Genomic DNA, 21,262 nt, shown 5'->3' with positions numbered 1-21,262 from the left:
GCCAATAAAAGGTGTCATTTTGCTTGACTTTTCACTTTAATTATACATAAAGACATTCAACTATGTCATGTTTTCTGAACACAAAGTGGAGGCACCATTTTTAAACTACTCAAACTAATTGTGTGGAACCACTGCCCACTGCACATCACATATTTTGAATAATGGTTAAAGTTCCTGTTGTGCAATGGGAACGCAACACACAAACGTGGCTAAGAACCACAAGCAGCCCAGAGCTACATTGTACAGGAACTTATTGGTTCCTGAAAACAAAGTTCCTGCTGTGAGGAAGAGCCTTATGCAAGATAGTTCTACAAACATCTCTCATTTCTTATTATGTTCAGTTTACTAAAATTTATTTCTAAGGCAAATTACTCTTTTGTAGGTAGCATTTTATTGGTTCTTCAATAACACATATTTTAAATATTTTTGATATTTGATTATTTGAGAAACTAGGGGGCTTGCTCACTTCACTCACCAACCCTACGACCTGCGCTATGCACCAGCCACTTTGCATCTCTGCCGCTCGCGTATATGTATTTCACTTTCACCAAACAACAAATCTTTCAATTCTCGTAGATATGCCACTTCATTGGGAAGAAACACTACTTTTCCCTGATGGCAACACGAATTAGACGATCTATAAGTCTCCAACTTAAAGTTTAAATCCAAACAATATATTCAATCTCTTTTTGCTGTTCCGTTATTTCACTGAGTAATAATTTCCATTTGTTTGTGCTAATGCAATCTTTACTATTATTTTTTTGAGACTTTCGAATTTTAGTACTTTCATTATCTCTAACCTGCTCTGCATGTGTATCGCGCATATGTTCTACTTTGTCATCTACTCTTTGCCTTTTATTTCCAGCCCCGAGTGTGGTTAAATCTCTTGGCACAAAGTCTCGTCTCACGGGACTTGAAAGTATCTCTCTGAAAAAGTCATATCTCGTCTCAGGCTGAAACATCTCATCTCATCCCAGGATTTTATTATATAATTGAGAGATACAGAAATATAGGAGACTTTGTTGGTTTTACCCATTATTAGATCATTACTTAAGATTTCTGACAATCCCGCAGAACTACAGAAAGATATATATTAAGATCGCACTGTAGAATAAGGGGAATAAGGGAAGATAAAATGTTTTCATTCTGCATTGAGAATACTGGCTATTTGCTATATAGACAGTTGAGCACCATTAAGTCTTTCAATATTTCTATTGACATCGCCCACTTTCAGTACTGCTATCAATTACACAGTCTCTGACATCACTCTGTTTCTATGAGAGATTTCTAGTCCATTGTAACTAAGTGAAAAGAACAGCTTAGTATATTGTGTTCCTTATAAAAATGACTCCAACACATGAAGAATGATGAAAAGACATATGTAATGGTGCTCTGAATATGGATGTGTGAAGTGTAAGATAGTGCTACAGTTCAAACCACTATAGCTAACACTACTGACAGTTCTATCTACATTACTGCCAAGGTAAGAAACGTACTAAGGCCTAAAATATATTCATGATTTTCAAGTCTGTACAAATAATGCAAAGACATCAGATTAATTTATTTTGTTTATAAATACTGTAGTGTACTATATGAGACAAAGCCAATCAAGGAGCAAGTCATGTCTTTGAAACTGGGGTGCTCCTGTTCTCATAATTAAGTATGTGTAAGTACGTGTTTCTGAGTATAGCCAATGAAAGTTTATGTCAATCAGCACCAAAGAAAGCATCTTTTTCAGAGGACCTAGCCTAATTAAGAAATATGGAAAAAGTTTGAATGTTTAAAAGAACAGACAATTGACCTTCTTCCTGCAATGTGGTGAATGTAAGTCTCTCCTGGCTGTCACTAAAGAACAGTCATTTATAATGAGAACAAGCGGGTGACACTTGGATAGACAAGGGAAGATATTTCTAATAATTGGTTCCATTAAACCTTTAAAGGATCATTTTCACTTAGGCAAAACAGAGGCCATTATTTCAAAAACCGTCATGCTAATTTACCCCCACCAAATGACGCCTGAAGCGCTGTTCTTTGTACATGAACGAGACAAAGAAATATCATATTATGCAAACGTAGTTTATGTAATTTGAAATTAGCCAGCATTAAAATTGTATATTATGTAATTTATCAAGATTACTTAATGAGTTTCCTGAGCTGACAGAAATAATGCACCCTACCTTCTCATTTGCACACCTTTCTTTAGCCAAACCTCTCGAAGATATCCTCTCTCTTCTGTAACACTTTCCATCTTTTTTCCTTTAACCCTGTTTCATTACGGACACATCAGAGGGTTTCTGTTTGGGGCTGAGGTACAGTGACTTAATTCTTATTTAAAAAACTATGTACAGTTTTACAATGTTACAGAAGCAGTATGTTCCTGCCCTGTAAAGGCAACTGCTTTTTTAGAATCAAAACATCCACACTGCAAGGCAGTAAACATCCCCTTTCTAAATAGTAAAATTATTGCATTATGAACTAATGACCTTATGTGAACAGGAAAAATCATTCAGTTAAAAGCTCTTCTCCTTGCTGAGTTTACAAACAAATTAAGACGAGGAATGAATAATTCTGGATGGGTGAATTGGATTCTTTTTTTACATAGTATGCATGAGCTTCGATTTTCAGTTTTGAAATGAAAGAAGTACTGTACAGTAATAAAATGTTCATGTGCACCTTCCAATGTAAGTGCATGAGATCTAAAAATGGCGAAGCTGTCCAGATGCACTACAAATTGCTATATTGTGTGATCTGAAAATAGGCAGTAAAAGGCATTGCTTGCTTCCAGAAGTTAAGAAAGATATTATAGACTTGGTTTTTATTTTGGTTTTGTCTTGTTTTCTTTTTATTGGATCAGCATTTTACAAATGTTCACAAATGTGAAACACCTTTTAGAACATTTAGCCACTTTAACATTTTGGAAGACAAAAACAGAGAATATTACTTAAAAATCCAAGTGACAAATTTACAAAACTGTTTTGTGGCATGAACATAAACCGTGGTAAGGGTTATAATCAGTGCTTACCAATGTTTTTGTACCAAGTGATAACATCTCCTGAGCACACAATCACAGGAGTGGAATACATTGGACCTCAATGTTCCCCCAAACAATGAAGGCAGCTGAGAGGTATATAGAAGATCTATTAATTTAGGCTAACAGAAGCCTCAGGGTACGTGGAAACCAGAAAACCTTAGACAGGTGAATGTGTTGTAATTACAGAGTCACTTGCAGATTTAGAAGTGACACCAAGAAGGAGTATAAAGCCATGCCCTAGTCACTGACTCACCAAGCATGAGGCCAAGTCTTATAAGGATAGTGACAAAGGAAGAGACAACAAGAGCGATGGGAGGTAAAGGGTAGTGTTGTGGTGTAGGTTCATTGGGAAGCACAAGTAAATGACCAATGTTACCTGTTAGACAGAAGGTGTAAGCTCAGATAGGCAGCAAGGTTTTAGATACCTTTTTGTTTATTTAGTACTTTCTGTTCACTCCTTGTTTAGCTCCCTCCCCCTGCCCACCTATTTAATAAAAAAATATATAATCCTTGCAGTCATACAAAAATGTCCACTGCTTTCACTAGGATGGCTTTACATATTAGAACATAACTGACAACCATCTAGTTCTCAAGTTCAAAAATGGTTATGTTTGGTTGTAAGCATAAGCACAAAATAAATATTTATTTTATTTGTATTTATTCATCAAAACATAGGTCAACATACAGAGGACATGTGTGAAAAAGTAAGGTCTAAAACACAGCATTTTCAAACTGGTGTCCTCGGCAGTGCCACTTGACACACAGTATATAACACATGTCCTTATTTTGCTTAAGTGTTAATAATCTGCTCTGAGTACTGAAAAAAAGAATACATTTTCTTTGCTTGTTTTGGCAAAAGGCATCATAAAGCATTTCTGGTTTAAATGCCAAAAGCTAGAAAAATGACTTGCTATTAAGCCTTCATCCTTTAATATTCATCAGTTCCCTATTAGACTATATGCACAATCTAATCACAGAGACTCGTGATTTATCTGAGTATTAAATTGCGGTGCCACAAAACACACAGAGAGGAATTCATTACAGCTACGGGCAATTTCCTTCAAAATAAAAAACTGAACTATTGCATTGTATTTGGCAAAATTTTCTACAGCTGTCTTCCCTGCTGAAAATGTAGTGCATTTAGCTGATTGATAAACTGCATTAAGAAGGCAAAGATGCAAAAAGCCATAGGCGAACATGCTGTTGCTAAAGGTATATCCTTCCCTATAACATAGCAATATTTTCAATTTCTATATAGTCTACACAAACCCTTCCGTATTCAGAATTCTATATATTAGTAATACATTTGACACTAAGCATTTTGTGAGTATGCAACACTTTGGGTTAAAATTCAAAAACATTAAAACAAGAAAGGCAAAATCATTTTCATATATAAACATTCACCCTACATTTACAATACTGATAAAAGACAAACTTCACAGGATGTGCAACTACTTGGTACTGCTACAGATCAAGAGCACGAGGATGTTTATGAGAACAATACACAGAGTGGGAAGGAAAACAAAACAGTCAAAGACAAAGTTCTGGAAATCAGTTATACAGAGCATGTTTCTTTTCCAAACTGAGAGGGTGCTCCCCGGTGGTTCAGAATAGAAGTGAGTTTTTCCCCCTGAAGATTCATTCACTATATGTACTAAACTTAATGGGCTAGGAAGCACTGGGAACACGGTGTTTTAGAATGTTTAAACTCATCTGGCCCAGTGCAGACAAAGATAAAGAAGCATTTACTGATAATGTGAATTGGCAAAAGTTAAATAAAGAACAGAGACATGTAGTTCACCTAAGAAAAGAACAAAGTCACAGCTTAGGTTTGAATGAAAGGCTGGCTGTAAAGTCTACGAGGCTGGCCTGTGATAGTCTAAGACCCATTTTGTACTAGAATTCCAACCCACCTTTTCTCAATGCAGAGAATGACCTGGGATATTGCTTCACCTCATGTTGACAAAGTGACAAGAACATGCTCTGTAGATTGGAAGATCAAGACAGAAGGTGAGACAAGAAACAATGACATAGTTCTGGAAGAGACATGGTAAAAATGCACTCACTCAATTTTGCAAAATACTTCAGAAGAGGAGAGAGGCATGATAACATTATGTGGAGAGTATCAAATGTGAACACAAACAAACTCCAGGGATATTTTATTAGACATAGGCTATTCAATAAAATGTTTGTGCATTTTTTTCCAGAAAGGTAGCAGAGTCTGCCCATTGTGGACATACAAACATTAGTGGTGGCCATTTTGTTTCCTTACAATACAAAATAGCAGCACTGCACAACAGAAAGTGAGATTTTCAGTAGCAACTTTTGAAGGTAAAGCTTTCTCCAGGACCCTTAGGCCAGATGCTTAGAAGTCTTGGAGAATTGCCAGCATAATTATTGACTCTATCAAAAATGTTAATGTGCCGCTGAAAATGTGAATAAAAGGTCAGTCTGCTATTAATGGGATTTTCTGTTTAGACAGGTCTGCTCCATAAAACATTTATATATAATTTAAAGAAGAAAATGAACAGGGATGTAACAAAAATGAAACCAAGTATATATTGAGCCTCACCTTATTTAGATCAGAGCCAGGAGCTGCTTAGACATTGAGAAATGGACGGTGTTTATTTGAGACAATCTGAAGAGAAGATCTGCAACTCTGGGCTTCATCTTTAAAAACAATTCCCCACCAAGCTTTTAGGAAGAATGCTCTAACGAATATGATGAGGTGCTGAGGGAAAGCTTAACAAAGTACATTTCCAAAGCCATTTCAGATGCTGGATTGGCACGAGGTCATTTACAAACGGGAAAAGCCTGCGCTATCAGCTGACAGTTGATTTGTTCTTGCTTTGAATAGCTGATGAACCTGTCAAGCCTAAAGTCTTGTTAAAAATTTAATAAACAGCTCAAGAGTCTATTGACTTGAAATAAAATACACAGAATGTGCTCAGCTTAGCTGTGGAATGACACAATCATGTTTAACAATGTGCAGTGTGAACCTTTTATCAGAAAAATGTCTTCTTTTCCTGCATATTAAATACAAAGCCTATTCTGCATGTGTCAGGGAAATTTATATACTTGCAGCTATTATTGGAAGAGCCAATGACGTGTTCTAGTTGTGGTGCCGGGTGCACGAGTATTCACGGGAACTCCTTTGACCTGCTATAAGCTGACAGTGGCATTGTTTTAACCTTTCAGTCTTTACGCATTTTTGAGAAATTTCCATCTGGTAAAAAGTGGAAGATTTTTTAATTTATTGCCTATATAAAAGCATGTAAAAGGCAAAGCAAATGTGATTTTGATATGCGAAGACCCATATGCTGTACATACTACAAAACTGATTTTAAAATTTAATAGAGTACTAGGAAGTATCACCTCAGAGATGATGTATACTCATCGTCTAATTACGACCTGTTCATAAACACTTCTCTTAACTGATAATGTATTATTTTTCCTTATCTCTAAAATATGGGCTATTTTTAAAAAAAAAATGTATGACGCTCTAAACATACTCACTGAGTCGAATTAATTTTTATGAACTTACCAGTCAAGAGTTTGCTCTCTTTACTTTCAAAATATGTAATGTTAAAACAGGCACTTAAACAAAGACAAGAACAGAAATGGGAAAAAAAAACTGAAGTGGTGGCTTGTGTTTTCTATTTTAAATGGTGTATGCTATGTGTTAACTCTCACTTTACAAGCAGTGCATTTTGATTCTTTCACTGATTATCATACATAAGCAACTACTGTATGTGGGAGGTGTGATGACAGTGCTTGGAGAGAATTATTACATAACTAAGGTATCAGTCTCTTTTCTGGCAATTGTGAGTTCTTCAGGCCAACGGACTCAACTGATGGCATTTGCACTTTATAAGACCATTGAGTAAGTAGGCTTCTGCGTTTTCTTGTTTCAAACTAAGTAAATTGCTTTAAAACATCCAACTGTCTTCTAATACTGCATAGTCGACTGCAGGAGGTGAAAGCCTATTTTGCCACTGTACAATTCTTTATTTTTCATTCATACCTTGTTTTAGTTACTCATTGAGCTGACCATAGGACAAAAATGCTCCCTTACTTAGCAAAGTCTAATGGTATTATCTTTTTGTCATCATATGGTGATTCAGGGAAAAATTTTAAATGTTTTTAATGATAGTAAAGTGCAATGTTATCTTTTCTGCTTGGTTCAACCTTGTGTCTGAAAACTAGACTACCTAAAAAAAGAAAAAACATAGACAGAAAGAGAACCTGCAAACTCCACACATACAGTGACCAAGCCAGGATTTAAACATACTGTAGCACTCAATATTAATCAGTGATCAATGATATAACTCCTAAAAAATATAATTTAATATAATAAATGTGTCAATTACTGTACACATTAGCCTTATAAGGATGCTTGAGAGGGTATAGTATTAGCACTATCAGAGAAAAATGTAAATACAGTTTTTTGAAAAATAGGCTTGACTAAGTATCTTGTAAACCTGTTTCATTGTCACAGCTCTTCTGCCTCATATTCAAAAATATTCCAAAAATGTCTTAAACTATACTAAACAGTTGTCATTTTTCATTAGTAGGTATAAGTATGTATTCTTCCCCTTCTGCTATGTCTATGTTGTTAGAAAAGACAAGGTGTGTGTTAAGTGACCACCTATTTAATTTAGTTTAGTTTAAATATCTTAAACAGCACTGTTTACTGAGTACACTCCGAGTACAGATTTACAAAAAAATAAAAGCAATAGTAAGTACATAGCTTCACAAAAATTGCATAAGTATACACACATATCTAGTTATATAAGTAATAACACAGAGTTTAATTCCTTGGTTAAAATATAATAAAATGTCATGCTGACAGAGGTTGCAGCTAACAAAAGGTGAGGCCACTGAAGAGTAGAGGATAGAAAAACAACTCTACAGCTAATAACATTCCTGGAAAAAAGTAATTCTTTAAAACATCAATGGTCTTAAGAACAAGCAGAATCCTAATTTTTGCAGGCTGAGCTACATTCTTCCAGACATTACACAGTATTTTACACCACAGGCTGAAGTCTATAGCCACAGAATGATATGTCTTTCTGACATTTGTTTCCATAGCCAACAATAATCGTTTGGTCAAAGCAGTCATGGCACAAAATGCCACTGCAGGATACTGAAAAAACAGATATAAAAAAGGAAGAGAAACAGTAACAATTGCTAACAAATGTTAAGAAATATTTTATAATTACTGAGTAAAAAACATACTTAAGTGGCAATTAATATGCTTTAATCAACAGACTAAAAATATCTTACTGAATTTTTACTTTGTTCCCTACAAATATCTTATTATAATGCAGATGGCCCATTTAGCCTCAAAACAAACTGAACATGTCAAGGGATTGAGCCAACGGTGTACAGAAAAGGTAGGACAGAAAAAATGAGCTATGTCAACTCCATGGTGTCACAGTTTCTGAAAATTAGGTTTTTCATTTCAAATATCTCAGATGGTCAGACGACATGAGATGTAGTAACAAGGAAGAAAATATGCTCTTCACACTATTCTGAGACTTTCCTAGATTGTACCAAGCAGAATGAAACTGGTAAAAAAAAACGCATTTCATTAAGGGTATAACTGTTGCCCTGAAAGAATGCAACTGATCAGTAATGATATTCAGGTATACCAGGCAATCAAACAAAGTGTTCTTTGAATCAAACACCAAAAATATGAGACGTCATTACATGACTACCACCACTCTCTGTTGTAGACACCTGACAGGTAGGAGCCGTGAATGTGTGAATCAGCAGGAACTACAATTTGTCACATAATACAATGCTTTTCAAAACCTCTAGTGTTAAGTTTCTGATTCTTAGCCCACTAAAAACATACCTTATTTTTTCATTGACAGGTATGGAACTCACTTGAATCATTAGTTGTCATGCTCAATATGATAATTTGTACACTCTGGTATGCATCTTCTGACAGCACTGTTGTACTTATTGTAGCTCTTAGCTTACTCATTGTAGGCCATCTGTTACTCTGCACATGTAGTGTCAACCTTCATTGATTCATTTCATTAAAGGTCTGTTTCTGAGAAACACCCTATCCCCCTTAATTAACTGGATATATTCTGGTGAACCACTGTTCACAAACTTGAGGCACTGTCATGCATAAAATCAAGCAGGGCTGCTATTTCTAATGAACTTATAATGTTCAATCTTTAGTCTTGTGGATTCTCCCTTAGAATCATACACATAGACATAAATGCCTATAGAACTATCTTCTATAAGTAGCATCATCTGTACAACTGTTAACTAAGCAATCAATCTTGTGGGAAATTGACAGCAAGGTATGTTAAAATGTATAATGTGTGCACAAATTATTACAAAAGCTAAAGTGTGTTATATATTTCAGTTGGTTTATGTTATATTTTAAATCTATTTCCTTTATTGCATATTGTGTATTTTACTTATCTTGTTTTGAACTTTGATAACATTTTTCTTTTCAAATGTATCCTTCTATGATCTTGTAAGATGCAGTATATCAAAACGAAATTAGTTTAACTATTTCTATGAATTACAAGTTGGTTTTACTGCGTATAGCAGCTAATAATAAAATAGAAAGTCAACTCAATATACTTAATAAAAATATGTATGTTACAATGTCATTTCACCCTGCGATAGACTGGCAGCCTGTCCAGGGTTTCTTCCTACCTTGCACCCAATGCAGGCTGGGTTAGGCTCCGGCCTCGTGACTCCAGTCTGGATTAAGCAGGTTGGAAAATGACATGCCATAAATGACAGTGTTATTTATAAAAACAATTTACAGTCTGTATTTCAATCCACCAACTTTATTGTGTTAAGAAACAAACAAATCACAGTTGTAATTTAAAAAAGTATTGTAATTTGAAGGAAGAACTGGCTCTTGATTCATGCTCTCAACCTCAAAGTGCACTGGCAACAAAACCTGCTGAAGGAGAGGAATTTGCCCACCACCTTATAAAGCCACAAGATCTCCAGATAGCAAATTTTGAAGTGGACACAAAGATACTTTTGATTTTAACAATTCTTAAAACAATTTTAAAGAAGTATTTTAATTAAATGTGTTTTGTAGAAGAAAACATGGAAGGGTTGTATCAGAATTGATCTAGAAGAGAAAAAATAAGCGAAAGCTAACCCCATGTTACAAAATAAAAAGGATAAAAAATGTGACATTTTCACTATTGTGCCTTTACTTGGTGTTCCTACATAAACAGAAGAAAAAACACTTCTTTCAAATCGGATATTATCTATACTAATAAAAGGCAAAGCCCTCACTCACTCACTCACTCACTCACTCACTCACTCACTCACTGACTCACTGACTCATCACTAATTCTCCAACTTCCCGTGTAGGTAGAAGGCTGAAATTTGGCAGGCTCATTCCGTACAGCTTACTTACAAAAGTTGGGCAGGTTTCATTTCGAAATTCTACGCCTAATGGTCATAACTGGAAGGTATTTTTCTCCATTAACTGTAATGGAGTTGAGCTGGAATGACGTGGGGGGGCGGAGTTTCGTGTGACAACATCACGCCGCCCACGTAATCACGTGAACTGATTGTCAATGCAGTGCGTAGAAAACCAGGAAGACCTCCAAAAAGCGCTTAAGAAAACATGCATTATATAATTGAGAAGGCAGCGAAAAACAATAAGAAGCGAGCGAGTGACATATACTACCATATTCATGAGTGTTGCTGCCTCGGAAAGAAAGAAAGGTGTAAACCTAAACTTTAAATTAAGTTCATAGACAGGCTACCGCTGGCGTTTCACATGCCCACAGGTAATGCGGGATACAAGTTTAATGAGAGGACGAGGATATAAACGAGTTTTGATCACTTTGTAACTAAGTTAAAATTGTAGGTGAAGGGGTGTGCTTATGCAAATTCCGAGAGACTGTGTTTGTGGGGGATTGACAGTTAAGGCGGGTGGGGGAGTCACGTCATCATCTCCCCTCCCATTCATCTAATTTCGGTCTGAGCTGAGCTCCGCGGCTAATGCCGTCTTCGAAGCAACTTTGTCAGACTGCCACCAAATACTCACAGAAAAATCCACAAGTTAATACACACGCTATCTCTCAAGTTTCTCCACACTGAATCCTCCAGGCACTACTTACAAAAGGTCACATTGACAATCGTGTTACGTTATTTTTAAAATCTTTCCTTTTCTTAGCACAAGCACAGCTGAGAAGCTTGATGCATGTGCTCCATAACAGTTAAAAATAATGCATTTAATCACACTTTGCATTACAAGCAAAGGGAGCTTTTGTCAATGCATGATTTCCTGGTACACGATTACTTTGATCAGCGCATCCCGATTCATTTTACCCTCGCACTACCTTAGTTTGAGAAGAAGTCTGAAAAAATATGAGGTTAACACAGAAAAACATCACCAATTCAAGCTTTATGAATAATCGATTCGCCATCAATAATTGTTTTGGTAAAGCCATCCTCCTTCCATTTTATAATTTTTCCGCCAATAGCCATGATTAAATGAACGGTAAATAAAGTAAGAGACTTATTTAGGCAGGCATATATATGACAGCAACACTCATGACAATGTCAATCATGTTACGTTATTATTAAAATGTTTCCTTTTCTTTTTCATTACTTCTTTAACACACTACTTCTCCGCTGCAGGCGGGATTTTGCTATATATATAATATATGAATGACCTCCAAAGAGCGCTGAGACTTTTGATATCATGAACGTGTCTGCAAAAACTGTGGTCTGCTGCCCAGCAAAAGTCGAGCAGCCAGCGCCAGATAGCTGTGCTGGCCTTTGAGACGCTGACTGCGCTTCTGCCTTAAGTCAAAGTGAGCACTTTTAATTTTTTTCATCCTCCCCCTGCGCTATAGCCCAGACAAGTGCAAACACGGGACCCCTTTTCTACACCACGGAAAAATAATATTAAGGCGATTCATCTCTATACTATATAAAAGAAAAAGGCAACTTTCCTTTCTTTACACCTTTTATCCCAAACCAAAGCCTTTCTCTCTTAATAGTGCAGAGGACACAAAACTAATTTTCTTTAAATGCCGGTAAGGCACATTACCAGAGGCACAAATTTGAACGTTCACATAGAAAATGTAATTTCTATACCACAGCCGTCGTGTAGCGCCTTTCAAAAGGGATCTACTACCGAGAGATGATCCATATATATTTTAGCTGCTGTTAGTTACTTACCTGTTGTGTTACACAGTCTTTAAAATGTAGTTTACCCAACCACTCCAGTAGGGCTCAATGTACCTGTACTTCTTAAAACGTTAATGTTTTACTGTTTAATAACTTATAGACTATATTTTATTATTTTTCCCTTGCACTCAGTGACCAAAGCTATACACACACATATAGACACATACAAACATACACACAAGTATATATATGTATATATATGTATGTATGTGTATATATATATACACACACACACACACACACACATATATATAATTTGTGTGTGTGTATGTATGTATGTGTGTGTATATATGATGTAGATAGGTATGTATATATATATATGTGTATATGTAGATATGTATATAGATATGTAGATATGAAGATATGTATGTGTATATATGTATATATATATATGTATGTATGTATGTATGTGTGTGTGTGTGTGGTGTGTGTGTATATATGACAGCAGCAATCCAAGCTGTGAGAAAACAGTAAAAAGGAGGCGTGTCAGACGTCGTGGTACATTTTCTGATGCAGCTAGACGAAAAAAACTTTGTGACGCTGCCACCAAATACACAACACAATTACTTTGACAATCATGTTACATTATTTTTAAAATGTTTCCTTTTCTTTTCATAACTTCTTTAACACATGACATCGCTGCGAATCGCGGGTATTTTACTATATATATATATATATATATATCACAGTGACACTCATAACAGTGACAAAACAATTACATTGACAATCATGTTACGTTATTTTCAAAATGTTTCCTTTTCTTTCTCTTTCCTTCTTTAACACACTATATGAGAACAACATATATATATATATATATAGATAGATAGATATATATATATAGATAGATAGATAGATATAGATATATATATATAGATAGATATAGATATAGATATAGATATATAGCTATATATATATCTATATATCTATATATATATATATATATATAGATAGATAGATATGAGAACAACATATATATATATATATATAGATAGATATGAGAACAACACTCATATCAATGACAAAACAATTACATTAACAATCATGTTACGTTATTTTTAAAATTTTTCCTTTTCTTTTTCGTACCTTCTTTAACACACTACTTCTCCGCTGCGAAGCGCGGGTATTCTGCTAGTATACTAATAAAAGGCAAAGCCCTCACTGACTGACTGACTCACTCATCACTAATTCTCCAACTTCCCGTGTAGGTAGAAGGCTGAAATTTGGCAGGCTCATTCCTTACAGCTTACTTACAAAAGTTGGGCAGGTTTCATTTCGAAATTCTATGCGTAATGGTCATAACTGGAACCTATTTTTTCATCCATATACTGTAATAGACTGCAGCTCGATGGCCGTGGGAGGTGGAGTTGCGTGTCGAGTCATCACGCCTCCCACGTAATTGAGTGCATGCCCATATAAGGTAAATATTCGTGGGAGAAGGACTGTGCTTAGCATATTCATATGTAAAAATATCTGAATCACAAACTGATTAATTATAATTAATTATATTTTCTCCATGAATACTTATTAAATAATTCCAAATAGTCTGTCCGCTTCCCTTCATAGCTTTTCAGATGGTTGTGCTGCTTCCAGGCATGTATTTTCACATTAAAGCATTTAACCAATCACATTTCAGCCATCATTTGTTGCCAGGCAGAGAGGACTTTACAATCCGTTGTGCAGGCACAGAATAAATGTCGATTAACCTGTTGCTTCAATCAATCAGATTTTGAGTTGGTGTCAGACCCATTGATTGGGTAGAAGCCGCAGGTTCGATTTTCAGCATTAGCTTCAATGGGGATAGAAAGGGACTTTTTGATGGAACTGAGGTGCACGGATAATCCGTATGACAGAGTGATTGAACTGTTTTTAAGGAAAGAGAGGAGGATGGATTTTGTTTAGAAATAATCCGAATTTTTGGTGAGTGAAATGTTGCGATTCTATCTGCAATGCAGCAGCTCTTTATACTGTATTTCTGCATATTTTATGGTTTAGTTGGTATAAATTAGTTTTTGAGGGGCAGGTTGATTCAGACGGGGCAGTACTGAAGGCCTACATGTGAGATGCACGGTCCACCAATGGACCAGATAATACGTAAATTTAATAAACATTACAACCTGAAAATAAACAAAACTGTAGAGAGGCCCATGATTAAATGAACGGTAAAAAAGTAAGAGCGAAGTGATGGTGACTTATTGAAGCAGGCAGGCCAGAGCACAATAGCACGATAGCACGGGGCTCGATGTGGTGTGTGTTAAGTCAATCTAAAATGCACGCTCAGATTCGAAAAAATATATCTTTTCAAGTTCTATTTGGATATAAGTAGGTTCTATTTAGTCGACAGAAATATCTTTGGTAGGAATTTAGTCTTTACATTTCTATGGTGAAGAAAAATTTATGCAATGATGACTAAATTTAACTTACATTCCTAGCGATGATATTTCTGTCGACTAAATAAAAATTACTTCCTCGATGGATTCTAAGAGCAGAAGTCATCCGCAAGCAGCGTATTGCACTGATACAAAATAGCTTGCCCAACAAATAATGCTGCTCTGGCACGCCCAGCAACAGCTGCTCGCATGTGTGTGTGTGTGTATATGTATGTGTGAATATATGTAGATATGTGTATATATATATATACAGTATTATGTATGTGTGATGTGAACGCTGGCCCGGACACACACAGGCGGACATCGTAAGTTCACCCAACACACGTTTATTAACAATAAATTTACAATTAGTGCACTTCCCAGTACATATATGTATATATATGTATATATATATATGTTTACGTGTATATATATATGTGTATATGTATATGTATATATATGTGTGACAGCAACACTCATAACAGTGACAAAACAATTACATTGACAACCATGTTACGTTATTTTCAAAATGTTTCGTTTTCTTTTTCATTACTTCTTTAACACACTACTTCTCCGCTGCGAAGCGCGGGTATTTTGCTAGTATATATATATATATATAGTCATATGAAAAAGTTTGGGAGCCCCTCTTAATTCTTTGGATTTTTGTTTATCATTGGCTGAGCTTTGAAAGTAGCAACTTCCTTTTAATATACGACATGCCTTATGGAAACAGTAGTATTTCAGCAGTGACATTACGTTTATTGGATTAACAGAAAACATGCAATATGCATCATAACAAAATTAGACAGGTGCATAAATGTGGGCACACCAACAGAGATATGACATCAATACTTAGTTGAGCCTCCTTTTGCAAATATAACAGCCTCTAGATGCCTCCTATAGCCTTTGATGAGTGTCTGGATTCTGGATGGTGATATTTTTGACCATTCTTCCATACAAAATCTCTCCAGTTCGGTTCAATTTGATGGCTGCCGAGCATGGACCGCCTGCTTCAAATCATCCCATAGATTTTCGATAATATTAAAGTCAGGGGACTGTGATGGCTATTCCAAAACATTGTGCTTTTCCCTCTGCATGAATGTCTTTGTAGATTTCGAACTGTGTTTTGGGTCATTGTCTTGTTGGAATATCCAACCCCTACGTAACTTCAACTTTGTGACTGATTCTTGAACATTATCCTGAAGAATTTGTTGATATTGGGTTGAATTCATCCGGCCCTCGACTTTAACAAGGACCCCAGTCCCTAAACTAGCCACACAGCCCCACAGCATGACGGAACTTCCACCACACTTGACAGTAGGTAGCAGGTGTTTTTTTTGGAATGCGGTGTTCTTCTTCCGCCATGCAAAGCGCTTTTTGTTATGACCAAAAAACTCCATTTTTGTCTCATCAGTCCAAAGAACTTTGTTCCAAAATGAATCTGGCTTGTCTAAATGAGCATTTGTGTACAACAAGCGATTCTGTTTGTGGCGTGAGTGTAAAAAGGGCTTCTTTCTCATCACCCTGCCATACAGATGTTCTTTGTGCAAATTGCACTGAATTGTAGAACGATGTACAGATACACCATCTGCAGCAAGATGTTCTTGCAGGTCTTTGGAGGTGATCTGTGGGTTGTCTGTAACCATTCTCACAATCCTGCGCATATGCCACTCCTGTATTTTTCTTGGCCTGCCAGACCTGGGTTTAACAGCAACTGTGCCTGTGGCCTTCCGTTTCCTGATTACATTCTTTACAGTTGAAACTGACAGTTTAAACCTCTGAGATTTTTGTAGCCTTCCCCTAAACCATGATACTGAAAAAACTTTGTTTTCAGTACAAATACAATTGCAAGGTTTCTCTAATAACCAATTAGCATTTAAAAATTACTAAGGATAAGCCAAAGGAGTTGTCCATTAGTGCTCTGAAGGAATGACTGATTGGTTGAATGGATGAAAATGGGGCTTTGCAGGCATATGTGAATAATAAATTTAAATCATTAACTTTAAGCAGTTATAGCCATTAGCACTAGTAATGTCTTGGCTGTATTCTTAAATCTATTTAGTAGTAACCTGAAAAAAAAATTATACCAGTTTCTATAAAAAAAAATAACATTTCTGGACAATTCCAAACTTTTGAATGATACTGTAGATCTCAAGATGGATGTACTGTACTATTTCAACTTTTAAACTATGGCAGGATTACCTACTTACCTATATTTATTTACAGTATATTCTTCTCAGATGGTTACTTCCAAATCTGTGCTGGGCAACACTGCCTTCTGATGGCCAGCAATATGTTTCTGTCCTGTTAAAAAAGACACAAATATGAAAGTAATCTTAACCGCAATATATTTTAAAAACTGAAGTTACCAAAAATTTAGTATGCATAAAATGTATGCCTCTGATCTAAAGCTCATGTAAAATCAGTTTTTTTCACAATAAAATCTGAAAACAGCAACCCTGTCATATAGTTGCAACAAATGTTAAACTCCACATAAATGTAATTCTAAACATTCATTCATTTTTAGTTAATCCACTTTCTGTGCCCACTTGTTCCACTTGTTACAGGAGACTTGGCAGCACTGGTTGCATGGCAGGAACTGTTCATTGCGGGGCACACACATTCACATAAACAATACCAGGCCTGTGAGTCTAACCTGTGAAAGGCCAGAATACAAACCTATGACGCTAAAGCTATGATACTCAGTAGAGAACAAAGGTAATGCATTCAGAGAATATTATATGCAAAAACAGAAGTTAAACTGTGCTTCTCCAGTTTTGTCAACAGTTTTACATAATAAGGCTTTTACAACTATTGGCACCATACCCAGCCCAAGAATCACCTTTTCCTATACTAATGCGTTTTATTTAATAACAATTTGTGCTCTAATATTTATAGCCTGGATGGAACATCTCTTGACAATGTTTAATTACTGTACTATATTTACTGTTTCTCATATATCTTACCAATAGTGAACGTCTGTTGCTTTCTATTTAATATAGTATTATTAGAATAATAGGGAGCAGAGAAAAAAGGTCACCTTAACAAAGGCAAACGTTACTTGAACTTTCATGCTGTCACTCCATACTACAATATTATCAGTACATGTATACCCACACAGACTCTTGTAAAACGTTTTTCACTTGTAATTCATCAAGGATTGAATGATCCTGAATTGTATTTGGTTACCTTTATTGTTAAGTATTCCTACTTGCTTTGTACAGGTATATCGTTCTGACTAGGATTGCTCTGTAATTGGTGCTTTTTTTCTTAATGTGTACTACCTGATCGATCGATCGATCGATTGATTAACATACCCATCGGTTGCCACCAACCCCTACCCTATCACAACTCCTCCTTTCTGCTCCGGATTGAATTTAGCTGCATGCTATGCTGGAAACTTTCAGGCAAAGGCACACAGTATTCACAGCGTTTCTCAGAATGGGTCAACCCGAGTTGCACATCTAAGTAATTTATAATGTGATTTACTCTGAGGTATTGCACAATCTCATTATCATCAGCTTTTTTGCATATTTAACTATGGTTTTTAATTAGATGGTATTTTATTATTCATGCACATAATTTGAGTCGCACTCATGCGGCATCTCCTCTCAATACCGCAGAAGGGAGCGGGGGATGGAAGGTTCCAGTTTGTAATCTACGACTGGCTAGTCATTCCAGCTCCCCGCGCTGGTAATGGCTCTCTTTTAATTTAGCTAATAGCTATCATGTTAGATACCTTTATAAATTTGCTAAATTCATAGCGGTGGGAGTTGTCTCTCCGTGTGGTAGAACTGGAAGTAGTTTGTTGCGTTCGGCTACTACGTCAAATCTGTTTGCTCCGAGAACTCTCCTTGATGTATTATTAAAATTGCAAACGGACTCCTGGGATGCCATCTAGCTATAGGCTTTCATTTGCAGAATAAACCATGCGTTGTTTTCATCTTTGCTCCTGATTGTTAATGGCAGCGTTGATGAGCGGGGTGGTTTTGCTCAGCCTTTATCGGCGCCGCTTCATTATGCAGGAGAAATAGCCAAGCTGCTGGTTTTGTTTAAGGTTTTCAATTAGTCATCTGACTGAACACATCTGTGCCTGGCAGACTCCCAAGTCTGGACGAGCGCTGTTGGTCGTTTACACCTGCTGACAGGCCGCGCGGTGCTTAGCCAGATCGTGCCGCCCAGACTGAGGAGGCGCGAGCGTACGGCGGCAGACGCGCGCTACGTGCCGCTCAGGTAACCGCCGAATGCGTCGAGGGTCGCAGTAGCGCTGCCAAGATGCAGGTTTGCGCTTGCTCTTTATTTTATCTTTATGCCGTTTTGGCCAAAACCTTTAATACTAGTTAAGTTTTCAATCTGCCTCTTGAAATCACCTTGAATACCCTTTCTCTTTCAGCTTTTTGGCCTGACGTTTTCCGCAAGACTGACCTATTAAAACTTCACGAAGAAGTTGTGATCAGCACTGCTAATGTCTAAATGTCTTCAGGTTGGAGAAACTGGGTGCAAGTTGTGTTTCCAAAAATTGAAGTTACTTCGATGCCACGTACTGTTCTTTATTAGATCAGTTTAACGATTAGTTCGTTCTTGGTGAGCGCTTGGCTCTTTAAATTATAATGTTTGACAGCAGCCAGCTGATGCTGTCCCTCATCCATGCACCATAATATTGTTCTGATAAGAATTAACTTATCAACTCTTTGAAATCACTTCAGTTTTTGTTTTTGTTTTTTTTTTGGTCCGACCCCTTGACTCACCGGCGATATGAGAGCCATCGCCCCCCACATATCCGACCCCATTCACTCGCAGGTGGTACGAGAGCCATCTCCCCCACATATAGTTACGTAAGACGGCGATCTTTTTGGCCTTTTAGATCCTGAAACCCACATTTTTTAACAGGAAATTACACCCTTATGACAAAGAGCAAACCAATTGGCGTCTTCAGTAAAAATTATCAGAAAGTCTTGAAATTGTTCAAGCTATATTAACCAAACCCAGGGGTTTACCCCCTAGGTGGGATGCGAGGGGTCAAAGTTGCTCTTTTTCACAAAACTTAGTAAAAATAAATATAGGAGTCAATAATACTGATATGTGAAATATTTTATGCAATTTCGAGGTTGCTGATCACAAATATGGTAATATTTTGATATTTGATTCTTTACTTTATTCTTTATTATTTATTTACTTTTTCATTATTTTTATTTCTTTAGGTCTAGCCCTCTAAGAGCCACTCTTACGAGGTTAAAAATGACAAACTTCATACATAAGCACGTGGAGTATCGTTTTGGACTATTTTAAGTTTAATGATTATGAATATAATGATGTTTTTGATATATTTTACTGGGGATCTAGCCCGGTAGACACTTTTTTATAATCTTCTTCTTCTGGCAGCTCCCATCAGGGCTTGCCACATTAATAACTGAATAATAATAATGAGAAGAAGAAGAATATGAAGAAGAATTCTTTACATTTATATAGCACTTTTCTCACTTCTCAAAGCACGCTCTACTCAGGGAGAACCCACGATGTGAACTCACGATTTCCTTACTGCAAGGCAGCAGGGCTACTATGAATATTTAGACTTTAAACATTTAAATTGAAGCACACATTTTAATATTTAACATGTCTGACACACCTATTCTTGTTTATTATGTACTTCTACCTCATGAAGTGTAAATCATTACATTTCTTATGAACACCCCAAATTAGGAAGACTTACAATAATTCTAAATTTTCTTCAGTTAGTGGGTAACTTGGTCCCAATGCTCACTCCAACAGCATTGTACACAAGGCAGGAACCTTGATGGATTCATTTAGCAACACAATTGCAATTAAAGAATACTGTGTTTCTTAATTGGGGTGAGGCATGTGTTGTATTGTGGAAAAATATCCAGTTCAACACATTTAAATAAAATATCTTTTACCTTTAATATGTTGTTAAAGAGATACTTGGGGTTACCTAGAAGGCAAGAACGTGGATTTTAAACTAAACCTTAAACTTACACCACTATTCACAGACAGGCAAAATTAAACTCATTAAAAATGTAATGGTGAATAGTTGTTTTTATTTGCATTCATGAACACAATAAAAAAATAACTAGAATGTTTCGATCACAGCATATTTAAGTACAAAATTGACAAGAAACCACCAAGTTGTACATTTTTCTAGCTGACTATTCCTTCTGAACCTAATGTCAGTTCTTAGCTCTGCTGTCCCACTCACAAAGAAAACGTGAAAATGTTTTACACCTTGACTGCTGACATGCTTTAAACATAGACTTTAATATTAGAATATATTAAACTCAAATAAATTATCATTAAAATAATATATTAATATATAATTAATTATGCCCTGTAATGGGCTGGCGCCCTGCCCAGGGTTTGTTTCCTGCCTTGCGCCCTGTGTTGGCTGGGATTGGCTCCAGCAGACCACCGTGACCCTGTAGTTAGGATATAGCGGGTTGGATAATGGATGGATGAATAATAATTATAGTATGAAAACAAAAAAAAACTATAATTGACAGCTACAAAAATGTGTTTTGTGAAAAAATGTTATGGAGAAAAAGGGGAATATATCATCAAAAGAGTTTTTTCAATATTATACCTGTGATGTGACCATCAAGTCCCAATATAAAGTGAGCAGTGACAAGCTAATACTGTGGATCTCATTGGG

The 21,262-nt window shown here is 36.2% G+C and overlaps 1 long non-coding RNA gene across 1 annotated transcript in view; it reads right to left on the bottom strand.

Annotated features, from left to right (window-relative positions):
- The window catches only part of LOC120534940, a 90,952-nt gene extending 72,186 nt beyond the window's left edge, over window positions 1–18,766 (bottom strand). Inside the window, exons 1-2 of the long non-coding RNA XR_005634813.1 lie at window positions 18,338–18,766; window positions 16,809–16,902 (exon numbers count right to left, since the gene is read on the bottom strand). This is a non-coding gene — a long non-coding RNA (uncharacterized LOC120534940). The remainder of the gene's footprint in view (window positions 1–16,808; window positions 16,903–18,337) is intronic.
- Window positions 18,767–21,262: the final 2,496 nt, after the last annotated feature.

Source organism: Polypterus senegalus, chromosome 9 (genome assembly GCF_016835505.1).
Source record: "Polypterus senegalus isolate Bchr_013 chromosome 9, ASM1683550v1, whole genome shotgun sequence".
Taxonomy (NCBI): domain Eukaryota; kingdom Metazoa; phylum Chordata; class Cladistia; order Polypteriformes; family Polypteridae; genus Polypterus; species Polypterus senegalus.
Note: the sequence above shows the minus strand (reverse complement) of the source record. Positions and strands in the feature narration are given on the sequence as shown.